We start from the raw sequence: 13603 nt of genomic DNA, 5'->3' as shown, positions 1-13603 counted from the left end.
ATAACTTGGCTTAGTATTGCATTTGTATCAGGGTTTTGCCATATGTTCTTGAGATCGCCTGTGTTCCCATCATTTATTAAGTCCTGGATGGATCTTGTAGGCTTCAGTGGATAGTATGTTATATTGTTGGAACTACTCACTGCTATGCTTTACCAATGGTATCTTTTATGGTACAATTTACTGTGTTGATTTCTAGAAAAATTAAGCCCTGTTTTAACTATCTGAATAAACATATAGCATATTAAAGGACTTAGCATTTTGAAAGTGGTAGTATAAATCTAACTGTAAAGCACACTGATCATGGAAGATATGTGCAAATCTTGTTATATACTTAGCGTTCTTTGCATACACATGGCCCTATTGTAATTTCTGCTAAATGCAAAACTTGTTTCTAAAATACTGACTTTGAGGATGCAGGAGTGTTGTATATGATACATTAAATATATGTTGTTACATGCAATGAGTCATATTTTAAAGTATGTCATCTTTGATTACATAAGTAAAATATCCTAACTCAACATACATCATTCAGTCACACGACGCATTGTAAATGTGGGGTTTTTTGGCTCTCCAATAGCTCTTTGTGCTCTGACTTACTATTAAATTTTCCTTAATCAATATCTATAGCATTCCAACTTTCACTGAAAGTTCTAATGTGCTGGAGAGTCTGTAGTAAAAAACACAAAGTTGCTGGTAGATTGTTTATTACCTATCTCGTCATCATTTAACGTGACATACAACTGTCCTCACAAACAGAGCAAAGAGAAACCAATGTTGGAATGAGAGTTGAGCCAAACTAAATTTGTGAACCATTCAGTTGTACTTTCATAGGTTAGATTTAGATTCCATTGCTCTGTAAGGACCTCTTGCTGATTTGTTTTAAATTCCTGGTGTGCTGAATGAGGTTTAAGTGTTGATGCTACAGCGTACACAATCATCAGCACCAGCACAGGTCGGTGAGTAACATATTCTAGCTGCTGTGGACTCAAAAAAAGTACTGAACATAAAACTCCAGCAACCAATTGACCTACCTTAGTGGAAACTAAATACCCAGGAGTGGAGAACATTAAGGGCAACATTTCTTCCACTCCTGTGAAAGGATTTCTTTGGATGGAGCACTTTCTTCTCTTTCTTCCTTGCTGTCCAACCACTGGGGCTGAATTCTGGCTGGTGCTGTGCATAAAACTTACCATCAGGAATTAAGGTTGGAATCTGGCTACTCCTAGTCTGGCGCCTCTGAAACATGGTGAAGAGACTATCTGCCCTATGACAGGAACTGTGGATGGTCATTCTGAGGCATGGCCTAAGTGCCGATGGGATGGTCAATGTGCTTTATGTACATATATGCCCCGATCTGGCAGTGATCGATATACCCAGCCTCTCAGCCAAATTATTCCTATTCTTAGTGTGAGTTAAGCCCAAATTGGGGAGGTTGATACCATCACCCATTTTGGGGGTTTTCTACTTTATGGGGAGCGACTTTAATTGCTGCTGAGTATTTCACAGAAGCCCTGACTTCGTAGGAGACTGCTAGAGGGAAAGCACTGAATCAGGGTGCTCCCTGGCCACTTTCAATTCTCAGCTAAGGCCACCCAGTTCTTGAGCTGTGAACTTGCTCCCCACAGGCTCTTCGGCCATGGGAGGTGGCAGTCGCTTTATAGCACCACCCTTGTTTCCCACCAGCAGCCTTTTTACTCCCACAGGCCCCTGTGAGTTGTCAACTGGCAGAATGCTGAGAATGCTGTCCCATGATGGAATGTGCTACCTCCTGCCACCTGTGCGAGATGGAGTCCAAGGTGTGTGAGCCGCAATCTCACGGTGGTGGTGAGATGGGGAGCTACTTTCAAATTAAAATGCCATTTTCCCTCCTGGACGCAGGCCATTCAGCTTACAAGATAGTGCCTTTCCACTGTGCTAGCCTGGTGTACTTTCTAATGGCACAAGCTGAAAAAAATTCCACAAGCATTCATTCCCATTCTGCTTTTCTTCCTAGCAGCCTGCGGCTGGACTGAAGGGCAGTGATAGGAATGGGCTAGATGCAGTCAGGAAAAGGGCTAAAAATGTGCCACACTCGAGAAATTTTTTTAGACGAGACCTTCACTAAGGGCGAGGGAGTAAATCCAGCAAATGTCTGTGCTCATTCAGTCCTTGTCTGTCTGCTGAGAGAACCCACTGTGATGGTGTTTTTTGTGATCTGGCCTCTAGTCTCTCAGGAGTGCAATTAATGCATAAGACTTAAGTTCTGCCCATTATGTAATAAAAAAAAACCCTTATGCCAAGCAATCTAATTTCAGTCCCTCTTTGCCTATGTCCTTGGCATCATAGCTACAGCTTTAAAGCTGTCCTTATTGTCACAGTTACTCATACTAATAGTGAAAGCGTGGCATAATCTGTTGTACATAAAAGCACTACATGCCCTCTTGTGGCTTACTTGAAAACCACCTGGAGACATTAAGTTCTCTGCCTCATTTTTCTTTAAAGTAATTTTCCAGTATAGCAGCTGAGGAAGGATTGTAAGGCAGTAGCTCTCAACCTTTTCAGACTACCGTAGCCCTTTCAGGCATTTGATTTGTTTTGTGTATCCCCAAATTACACCTCACTTAAAATCAGACATAAAAATACAAAAGCAGACACAAAAATACAAGCGTCATAGCACACTATTACTGAAAAATTGCTTACTTCCTCATTTTTACCATATAATTATCAAATAAATCAATCGGAATATAAATATTGTATTTACATTTCAGTGTATAGAGCTGTATAAACAAGTCATTGCCTTATGAATTTTTAGTTTGTACTGATCTCAGGCTACATCAAAAGCATGAGTGTTGTAAAAGTAGGCAGCTATTTAGATGAGTTGATGTACCACCTGGAAGACCTTGGCGTACCCCCCAGTTGAGAACGACTGTTGTAAGGAATAACATTGCATTTGGCTCAGGAACAGGGCTGTATTGGATTCAAAAATTTGAACAGACAAAATTTACAAGAAGCTCTTTCAGGAACAAAGCATTATTCATATGCAAATAAGAAAGTGATGCAGTGAGTCTGTAACTATTTTGATTTTCATGCATGGTTGAGAGGGGTTAGCTTGATGGCCAGATCAACCTGTAAAAAGAGAGAAGAACATTTTATGCCACAAGCTGCAAATATTGGCAAATAGCTATAAGCTTTTTTAGTTAATGATGGCATAATTATCTTGCAGCTCCAAGTGGCTAAATCCTTCTGTAGGAAAGTTGATAATGAAAATGGAAGCTCTTGAAAGAATTTGTGAGAACCTGCCTGGTAAATTAAACCCCGCCCCACTAGTTGGGTAGGAATGGTCAGGGTTCTGTTGGGACCGCCTGGGAAAGCAGCAGCAGCCATGGAGCAGCTCCACTTCAGAACTTTCATTATGACACTGACTGGAGAAGTTGCAAAACAATTCTCAACCACCTGCTTTTGTTAACTTCTGCTGAATTTTCTTTGGGGCAGAGGTTTTCCAGCCACTACAGTGATGGAACCAAATGAGGAAGGGGAGAGAGAGACACACAAACACTGGGCATTCTTCTCAGTTGACAGGCGATTGTTTAAATGGAAAAATGTGATTAAAATCCATGTAACTATTTTTGAGTTATGCCAGGCTGAAAAATATCCTTCCTTACTGTGAAAAAAGAGGGGCCATGCTCTTATTATCCATTTATTTTACTGAGTGACAACAGCACGCTGGCACTTTTCAGAAAGACAGAAAGGCAACAGCCCTGCCCTGAAGAGCTAAGGCCTTGCAATGAGCTTCACACAGGTAGGCTGCTGGGCCTACATGGAACTCATTGCAGAATCAGGGCGACAGAGCTCAATCTTGCAAACAGTTCCTCCTGTGAATACTATTACCAACATGCAGCCGTGCCAACGGGAATTCTCAGGGAACCAGCAAACCTTTACTGGACAGCACACAATCAGAGAAGGAGAATGGTGAAAACAATGGGCTTGAGTGGCGGTATTAATCTGATGAAGTGAGCTGTAGCTCACGAAAGCTTATGCTCAAATAAATTGGTTAGTCTCTAAGGTGCCCCAAGTCCTCCTTTTCTTTTTGCGAATACAGACTAACACGGCTGTTACTCTGAAACCTGTCGATATTTTTGTTAGTTTCATGACTGTATGTTGTGTGCACATACATCTAATTCAATAGGCTGTGCAAAGACTTCTTGTTTGTCCAATGCTCTCAACAGTGGTAATGCACAAGTAGAATAAATAAAAACCAAGGAAACAAACAATTAACTTATCCTTTCCTTTGAGTTTCCCAGAGCATCCTTCTTTTCCCTGCCAATGTCTTTTAGAACTGGGATTTACAAACTTGTCATCTGGGGGCCCACAGCTTACAGAGACTGCCCCTGCAAGTCTCAAGCACACAGACTAGTTCCCTCTCGCACAGGACTGTGTCATATTGCTGTGGGAGGTACAGCAACTATTCACATGGAAAAGTCAGACGGGGAAAAGATTAAGGCCTTTTTAGCTGCCTTTAATGCAGTACTCAGGCAGCTACTGAAACAACTGGGAACTAGGCGAGCTGGAACCATCTGATCTGCAAGACCTCTGCACGCCACCAGCAAGTATGCCCTGGATAAGGGAGAACAATATAGCTACTGCTGCTGCTCACCACTGCACCTCCAGTCCTCCAGCTGGAGCTGGGTGGGCCAGGCAAGTTCCCACAGAAAAACCATCCTGTGTTCGGAAATGCATCTGTTTGGTCTGACCGCAGCTCCCATCAGATCTGTAGAAAACCAGGTTTATAATTTTTTTTAACAGAAGTCAGTACCTGTCTGAATAATAACATGACAGGTAATAATAACATGTATTGTTATTGAATAATAACATGTATGTGATACATGTTGCTTCATATAAGAAATAACTATTTCTTATATGAAGCAACATGTATCACATACAGATTGGAGGACAGAGCCTGCCCTGTGTTACAGCCTGCTACATTCTGCAACAGTCCTCTAGCGTAGGGGGTATGTTTTGCGTAGGATAGAGTGTGACTAGTGTTGTACCATGGGTACTGTGCTATATAATTGGTTGTGTTTTGGCTATATACAGTGTATGTTTTATAGTAAGAATTAAGGTATTAGAATAAATGAATAGGATAGTGAATACTAGTATTAGCCATTTTCTTTTTATGCCTTGTAAGTAACAGACAGGATTTTGTCGTGTCTATGTTAATTAGATTAGAGGAATTTCAGAGGCCCACGCCCCAGTGTGGGAAAGGACAGTTACAAGATTTAGTAAGGTCTAATTTATGATGCCTTTCTTGTTCAACATAAAACACTGCTATTTGTTACCTTTTGAAGGTCTCTGCAAAGAACTGTTTGTGTGAATGAAGAATGTATGCATCAGGGAAAGATAAGGCGTGAAGGCCATTTTTGAAGCCAGATGGCCAAGGGAGGAGGAGTGAAGAAACTGAAGAGACTTAAAGATACCAGAGAACCATCAATGCACATCCACGGTTGAGGAGTGGCAGACTGACGACCCTGTGGTGAAGGCTGGCATCCTTAAAACACAAGATAATTGATTAAATCAAAACCAGACAGGATGACCCTCTAGGAGGCATTTTGGGCCATCAAAAGATAATACCAATTAAGGAGTAACCAGTCACAGACTGACACAGAAAAATCCATAAACTTCAATGGCAAAAAAGACTATAAGAACAGGGTGCTTTGCCATGGGATTTTGGGTTCATCTTGCCACTACTCCAGGAGCATCGGATCACGACCGACAGAGCCCGGCTCCCCTGTGTGACCAATCTGGCTGGCCACCAGATTGATCCAGACTCTGGACTGGTAACTATAAACATCGACTGGTGGGACTGTGTGCATGGTGTGTGTGTGTGTGTGTGACTGAAAAGCATCTGCTAATTGCTATATTCTCAATAAATGCGGCATGTTGCCTTTTCCCCTATAAAAAGATCTCATGTGCACTGTTTAAGCATAACACTAGAGTTCATTGCACTCCTGGGATTCCCATTGGCATAACAGCTTATTGGGTCCATTAGCAAATGGCTTAAGTTAGAGCAGCTCTAATTTGTGCTGGGGACTGAAACGACTGCCAGAATTGGAGGTGGGAGCACAGAAAGGTTGCAGAAAACCTACTTTTCAGATGTACATGCACACCAGGTGTGCCAGCCCCTGTGGATTTAGGATTCAGCTCAGAGCTTTAAAAACCACACCATATTTGAAGGTAAAACACCAGTGTGACATTCTGTACCTTGGGGGACCACCCTGTGGTATCCAATGCAAAGTTTGTCATGTCGGGTGTCTTCGGAAGGCTCATGATGCACTGAGCATAGTTGTTATAATAATGTTATAGGTTGTAATTTCATGTATATAGTTATGAGGCTGAAAATGTGTCCTCATGGCTTAAAGCAAGCCCAGGCAAAACTCTCCAGGAGCAGAGGGGCTGTTCACACCTAATCAGGAAATGTATGGGACAAACCCAGCCCAGCCTCAGGAACAAAGAACACTGGCCTAGGCAGCAACAAAGGATTTGTTGGACTCTCGAGCGAATCACTCCCCTTCCCCGGTCTGTTTGGGACTATGATGAGGTAATGCTCACCTGTCTCTGAAGTGGGGCCGGGAAAGCCAAGAGGGAAGAAAGAACATGATAAAAGGGAGAGACATTTGTCATGTTCGCTCTCTTCCACCTCCATCTACAAATACCACCACCAAGTGACTAAAGAGCTGATCAAAGGGGAGAGCCTGGCTGAAGGGCAACCAGCCAGCCTGTGGTGAGAAGCATCTAAGTTTGTAAGGGCACTGAAAGTGGTAAGATCAGCTTAGAATATATTTTGCTTTTATTTCATTTGACCAAATCTGACTTATTGTGCTTTGATTTATAATCACTTAAAATGTATCTTTGTAGTTAATAAATTTGTTTGTTTATTCTACCTAAAGCAGTGTGTTTGGGTTGAAGTGTGTCAGAGACTCCCCTTGGGATAACAAGCCTGGTACATACCAATTTCTTTGTTAAATTGATGAACTCATATAATCTTGCAGCAGCCAATGGGCATAACTGGACACTGCAAGACAGAGGTTCCTAGGGTTGTGTCTGGGACCAGAGATATTGACTAGTGTCATTCGGTTGCACAATTCAAGCAGTAGCTGGCCAAAAGTGCTCACTCACATAGCTGGCAGCAGCTTATATTCTAGAGGCTGTGCGTGAACAGCCCGGGAGTGGGGGTTCTCACAGCAAAGCAAGGTAAGGCTGGCTCCCAGAGTTGAGGATTGGAGTGACCTAGCAGATCAGGGGTCCAGATAACATCAGGGGAATGTCACAACCAGCTTTTCTGGAAACAAGAAAATGTGGGATTTTTTACAGAATGACAACTTAGCCTTTCATTAAGACCAAATACATCTTCTCTGCCCTACGCTGAAATGCAATCTCAGGAAGACAAACCTCACGATTCTGCAAATAAATATTCCATTTTATGGATTTTCCATTTTTAGAACTCATCATTTTTCAAATGCCACATTCCAATTAAAACAATCTGAGCTGGGGCCTATGCAGAGAGATACCATAACTCAAATGTTCAGTTGCACTGTCTCTTATCTGCTGGCAGGGAGGAACTGTCCCCGGGGGGGCTGGACTGTAATAAAAGAGTAGAGAAAGAGAAGTACATTTCTATTAAAACTTGAAAGAAACTTTCTGGAAGAAAAAAAGATGCTTTTTTCCACCCTTGCCCCCTTCCTGCCCTATTATAACAGGTCTGCGGATTGACTACATCCTGTTTAGATGTATGCCTCCTACTGTTATCCTGGCAGGTGAAACTGACTAGCTTTCAGTCAACACCTTTCTACTGTCTGTCTAGTACTTCACCCGTTGGTGTTTCTCCCTCACCGGCCATCAATCATTTGACAGCAGCCTAGCTCCTATCGATAGAATCCATTTCAGTGTAGCAGCATACAAAAATGTTCTCTCTGTTTCTCTTTAATATTACACATTCATTTTACACAAAAGCAAAGTACGGTCAGGTTGTACTGAGCATTGTGAATGGGCATGTTAGGACATAAACAAAATAACTACTCAAAATCCTGACTGACAAATTGCTGTAAACTCACCTGGCAGTCAGGAAACAGCAAGCTGCTTTCCCCCTCCACCCCAGTCAATTCTGCAGAACAGAAATCTGTTCATTTTTGTTGTGGCTGTCACCCAGATAAGGACACTTTAAATCATTGGGTTCTTCTGGAACAGTTCAGTGCACTGTAACTGTACATCAACCAATTATTATTGTGTGAGGAAACAAATACTTCACAGAAGTCAGAGAAGGAAAAGGCCCATTAGAACTTTGAGTACTTTGCCCTCTCAATGCAGAACTGTTTCAACAATACATTTTCTAGTGCTTCCCCAGACTAGTTTGAAAAGTACCCCATGATTATGATTCTACAACTTCCTATGTAGACTACTCTACAGCTTTGTGAGTTTCACTGGCAGAAAATGTTTACTACATGTCAGCCCAAATTTCACCTTTTTCTTTCAAAATGCTCTTAGGCCTAATTAGACCCTACCTTCTCCAGCCCAGCACAACATGAAATAATTCCCCTCTATACTATTTACGAGTATCAAATATTTGTAGATTTTCTCCCTCTCAGTGAGTCCTTCACCAAGCTATTCAGAATGTACTCTTTATTTTTTCCTCATAAATCAGTCACTGCAGCCCACAGGTCATTTTTGTTGCACTTGCCTGAACTCTCTCCAATTTGTCAATATCATTGTGGTAACATCTTGCCCAGAACTGAAAAGCGATATGCCTGGTGCAGCCCACCGCCCTGCTTTCCATATGCAACTCCAAATCCCAACGCACCCTTTTCTGCAGTCACATCATATTGCAAACTCATGATACGTGAATATTTTTCATTTGCCTATGCCATCCTTACTCCATGGCCTTCCAGTTCTTCTGATCCCTAGCAATGGCCCAGGAAAACAGCTAGTTAATGTCCCAATTTCTCCAGAACCAATTAAAAATTCATTTAATTTAGTAGCCTCTATGAGTTCACAAATTCATCTGTACTCATGCTATCCATTCTAGTGAAAGGAGCTGTATAACTGGAATATAACCATGATTTTACAGTCATTAAAACCATGTTATATCAAGCTATATAGCAGATTTCCTTTTTCACATTTTAAGACACCAGTACCATTTTCAGAGATAAAGGATGGCTCTCTACAGCAGCTCTTGTACTGCTACAGACTAGGGACCGAATGGCTCGGCAGCAGTTCTGCAGAAAAGGACCTAGGGGTGACAGTGGATGAGAAGCTGGATATGAGTCAACAGTGTGCCCTTGTTGCCAAGAAGGCTAACTATATTTTGGGCTGTATAAGTAGGGGCATTGCCAGCAGATCGAGGGACGTGATCGTTCCCCTCTATTTGACATTGGTGAGGCCTCATCTGGAGTACTGTGTCCAGTTTGAGCCCCACACTACAAGAAGGATGTGGAAAAATTGGAAAGAGTCCAGCAGAGGGCAACAAAAATGATTAGGGGTCTGGAGCACATGACTTATGAGGAGACACTGAGGGCACTGGGATTGATTAGTCTTCAGAAGAGAAGAATGAGGGGCGATTTGATAGCTGCTTTAAACAACCTGAAAGGGGGTTCCAAAGAGGATGGATCTAGACTGTTCTCAGTAGTAGCAGATGACAGAACAAGGAGTAATGGTCTCAAGTTGCAGTGGGGGAGGTTTAGGTTGGATGTTAGGAAAAACTTGTTCACTAGGAGGGTGGTGAAGAACTGGAATGGGTTACCTAGGGAGGTGGTGGAATCTCATTCCATAGAGGTTTCCAAGGTGAGGCTTGACAAAGCCCTGGCTGGGATGATTTAGTTGGGGATCGGTCCTGCTTTGAGCAGGGGGTTGGACTAGATGACCTCCTGAGGTCCCTTCTAACCCTGATATTCTATGATTCTCTCAAATGTTCTCTCTGATAGTGTTCAGGTACAAGAAGAACTGATCAGCACCTTCACTCATGAGTCATCTGAAAGCATTTCTGTGCTTTGAAAAATGTGTTACCTATTCTAGTGCTCTTTTTCACTGTCTCCCATTTCAGTGTATCTTCGTTTTGTTTGCAAGCAGATATGTCAGTATATCACAATGGGATATCCTTGTGGTAGTTCAGACATGTCTGTAACCAACAAGTACCAGAAATCTGGCAAGGGAGATGGTTTCCCTCATATTTCTAGACTGAGGAAACTCAAAACTTTGAATAGGCACTACCTGAACCATATCTCAGGTGATTCACACACATTTTGTTCCAAGAGGGTTTAAAGCAGGCCACTATTAATTAGTAGCACCTAGATTTTATGGTGGTAGGTGCCTGAAACAGGCATAATAAAATAATAATAATAATAATTAGTTTTATATAAGAACTTCAATTTTGCAGAATGTCTCCTCAGGCAAGCAGTAAAATTTTACACAAACACTGGTCAGTGAGCTGCTCTTCAGAAAGCAGTTGTTTTGTTTTTGTCTTCCTTTGTGACGCATGCAGAGCAAAGGTTGGTTTACTTTAGGGAAGAAAAAAGAATTCTGCAAAATTGCGTATACATGCTAATCTATATCATAAGGTTCCAGCATTGTCCCCATGTGTATCACTCTGAAGCCTAAAAAATCTGTTGAGTCAGAATGAAGTGATGGAACCAGTTACAACCATTTCTGAGAGCTCTTTTTGTCCAGCATGTCTCCATGTTCAATCATCACTGCATTCACAATCTGTTACTGTCCAGGTTTTAAATTCTCAGCCATTTTTTGCTTTTTTTACACACATGACTTTACAAATTACAACTGTGTGACAGCACGGGCTCTCAGCTACCAGTTCCTGAACACTTCAAGAAATGGTTAGTTTGGGTTTTAATGGAAAGCTGATATTCTCTTTTACCTTTCTGGGTCTCCCAGATTAGTGGGGGCATATGGTGGTGGGCTTCATGGGACCAGAGAGGTAGTTGCATTCCAGTGGTGGGAGAATTGATTCCTCCTTCTGTAGTGTTATCAAAATGACCTGGGATCTTTCTGGATACAAGAGACAACAGGTGACATTTTCAAAAGTTCTCAAAAGTGTAAATTCCATTTTCAAGTGTGATTTAGGGCTTTAGCAGCCCAAGTCACACTGACTTTCAGTAAAATTTAGGTTCCTAAGGGCTCGATTCACAAAGAGACCTAGGCATGTAGAAAATCATTGGGATTCACAAAGCCTGAGTTAGGTACCTAGGCCCCCATAAAATGTATGGGGAGAGATAGGAGCAGCAGAATGGGATCCAAAAAAGGCAGCACACCAGGTTCCTTGCCTTATCTAGATGGTGGGAGATGGCAAGATGAGGGGTGTGTGTTAAGCTGCCCCTTTCTCACATATAGGTGCCCCCCTCAGTTTGGGATTCTCAGCTGCAAAGCCACTCTTGGTGTTAGGCACCAATGCTACTTGTCTGAGGAGGAGAAGCTCACTTTTACCCCAGTAGTTAGGGCGATCACCTGGAATGTCAGAGACCCACAGTTCAAGTCACCCCCTCCACCTGAGAGAAAGAAGGAATTTGAACTGGGATCTGCCATCTCTCAGGTGTGTGCCCTATCCATTGGGCTTGTCTGATAAGGAGGGGAGGTCGTCTGCCATCTCTCCTGCTGAAGTTGTTCCACTGTGGCTATATTATTTTAAAAATTCAATGGCACAAGGCAACTGGATCCTGTGTTTCCCACATGAGTGCTCTAATCACCAGACTAGAGAGTCAGGCTCATGCTCACTCTGTCTCTCGCCTGATGACTCTCTCGTTATTTATCCACAGTAGAACAGTGGGATCCTCTCTTCAACAGGAGAGATCAGGGCATACCCATAGCGGCACCAGACCCACAGATGCAAAACCTGCAGCCAGATCTCCACTGCTACCTCCCTGCTCCCCCACAACACACCTTTCAAGATCCATTGATGCTACACATGCCTATCACAACATGTGGTGTACCCCATCCAGTGGGCTAACTGCCCCAATAACAACGATGTGCGTGAAACTAGACAATCACTGGGCTCTTGAATGAACTCACACAGGAAAATGATAAAAGACAAAAACACGCAATCACCTGCGGGTGAACACTTTTCACAACATGATCACTCTCGGTCTGAGCTATCAGTCCTCATCCTCAAAGGAAACCTGCAAAACACTTTCAAAAGATGAGCCTGGGTGATTAAATTCATTACTCCGCTAGACGCTAAAAATCACGGACTGTTGGGAGTTCTGCTTGGTGTCTGCCAGGAAGTGTCCTCTTCCTGAGGCCCAGCAAGAAGTTTCAGCACTGAAGCTGGGAGCCTGAGGCAGGCAGAGAGGAGGTTGCTGGACTGTACACCTGGTCTATATTTCCTTACAGAATAAAACTTTGTTCCTCGTGGTTTGGCTGAGGGGGTCTGCTCTGAGGTGAATACGCACTGCAGAGCACACTGAGGACCCTCAAGCCCAGTCCCCCAAAGTTGCATGAAAAACCACAAGGCAGCAGGGGCGTCATTTTGGGAGGGTGGGGGGCACCTGCCTCCCCCAGGTTTCCTACGGGAGGGTTGCTCATGCGACACGCACCAGCCCCAGGCGCAGGGCCAGCTCTAGACACCAGCAAAACAAGCAGGTGCTTGGCGAGGCACATTTCTCGGGGCAACATTCCGGCGCCGGCCATGCCGCCCCTAGAAATGTGCCCCCGCCGCCCCAACTCGCCTCCGCCTGCTCCGCTGAGCGTGCCGCTGCCACTCCACTTCTCCCCCCTCGCTCCCCCCCTCCCAGGCTTGCCGCACGCGAAATAGCTTTTTGGCACATGGCAGGAGAAGCCGAGCGGCGGCGCAGCCGGGAGAGTCGGCGGTGGCGAGCTGGGGCGGGGAGCAGTTCCCCTACCTGCCCCCCCCTCGTTACTTCCTGCCCTGCCCCCCACCCCCGCTCACCTCCGCTCCGCCTGCTCCCCTGAACGCGCTGCCTCTCCCTTGCCTGAGAGGGAGGGGGGAGAAGCGGAGCGGCGGCGTGTTCAGGGGAGCAGGCGGAGCGGCAGTGAGCTAGGGCAGGTGGTTGCGGGGGGAGGGAAGCCGCAGGAAGCAATGCGGTGGGGGGGTGGGGGGGAAATGCGGCAGGCCGGGGGGAGGAGGCGGGGCCAGGGATTTGGGGAAAGGGCTGGGAAGGGGTGGAGTTGGGGCGGAGCCAGGGGCGGGCATGAAAAAAAAGCGGGGGGAGGGAGGGAGCGGCCAAAAAGTTTTTTGCTTGGGGAGGCAAAAATCCTGGAGCCGGCCCTGCCCAGGCGGAGCTCTTCCCTGCAGTGCCATGCAGGCATGTCCCTTCTCCAGGAGTCGGGGTTCTCTGGCTGTGGCGCCTGTGGTCAGCTAGTCTGCTGCACTAGCTCACCCGCCCCGCCCCCTTGTCTGCCTCCACCAGTCAGCTGCCTCTGGGGGCGGGGCAGGGAAGGAAGGAGTCAGTCAGCGTGGGAGGGGGAGCACAGAGCCCCTGGTGGTGGTGGTGGTGGGAGCATAGGGTACCCCGTTGGGGGTGTGTGTAAAGGATGGGGGAAGCACAGGGCTGCCACTGGTGGAAGGGTGATGTTGGATTCTGGGGAGGGAGGCTGGGGGGGAAAGAGGAGT

The 13603-nt window shown here is 44.8% G+C and overlaps 1 long non-coding RNA gene across 2 annotated transcripts; it reads right to left on the bottom strand.

Moving 5' to 3' along the window:
• Positions 1–2759: 2759 nt before the first annotated feature.
• LOC311514880 lies at positions 2760–12968 on the bottom strand. 2 transcript variants are annotated; one of them, XR_014709958.1, is made up of 6 exons: positions 12920–12968; positions 12079–12159; positions 10895–11025; positions 5316–5524; positions 4634–4747; positions 2760–3105 (listed from the first exon to the last, which is right to left on the bottom strand). It is a non-coding gene; the product is annotated as an uncharacterized lncRNA (long non-coding RNA). The 2 variants fall into 2 exon arrangements; XR_014709959.1 differs by lacking the exon at positions 5316–5524.
• Between the last annotated feature and the right edge of the window lie 635 nt (positions 12969–13603).

This window comes from Lepidochelys olivacea (genome assembly GCF_965140295.1).
Source record: "Lepidochelys olivacea isolate rLepOli2 genome assembly, chromosome: 1".
Taxonomy (NCBI): domain Eukaryota; kingdom Metazoa; phylum Chordata; order Testudines; family Cheloniidae; genus Lepidochelys; species Lepidochelys olivacea.
This window is presented reverse-complemented; position numbering and strand designations above follow the sequence as displayed.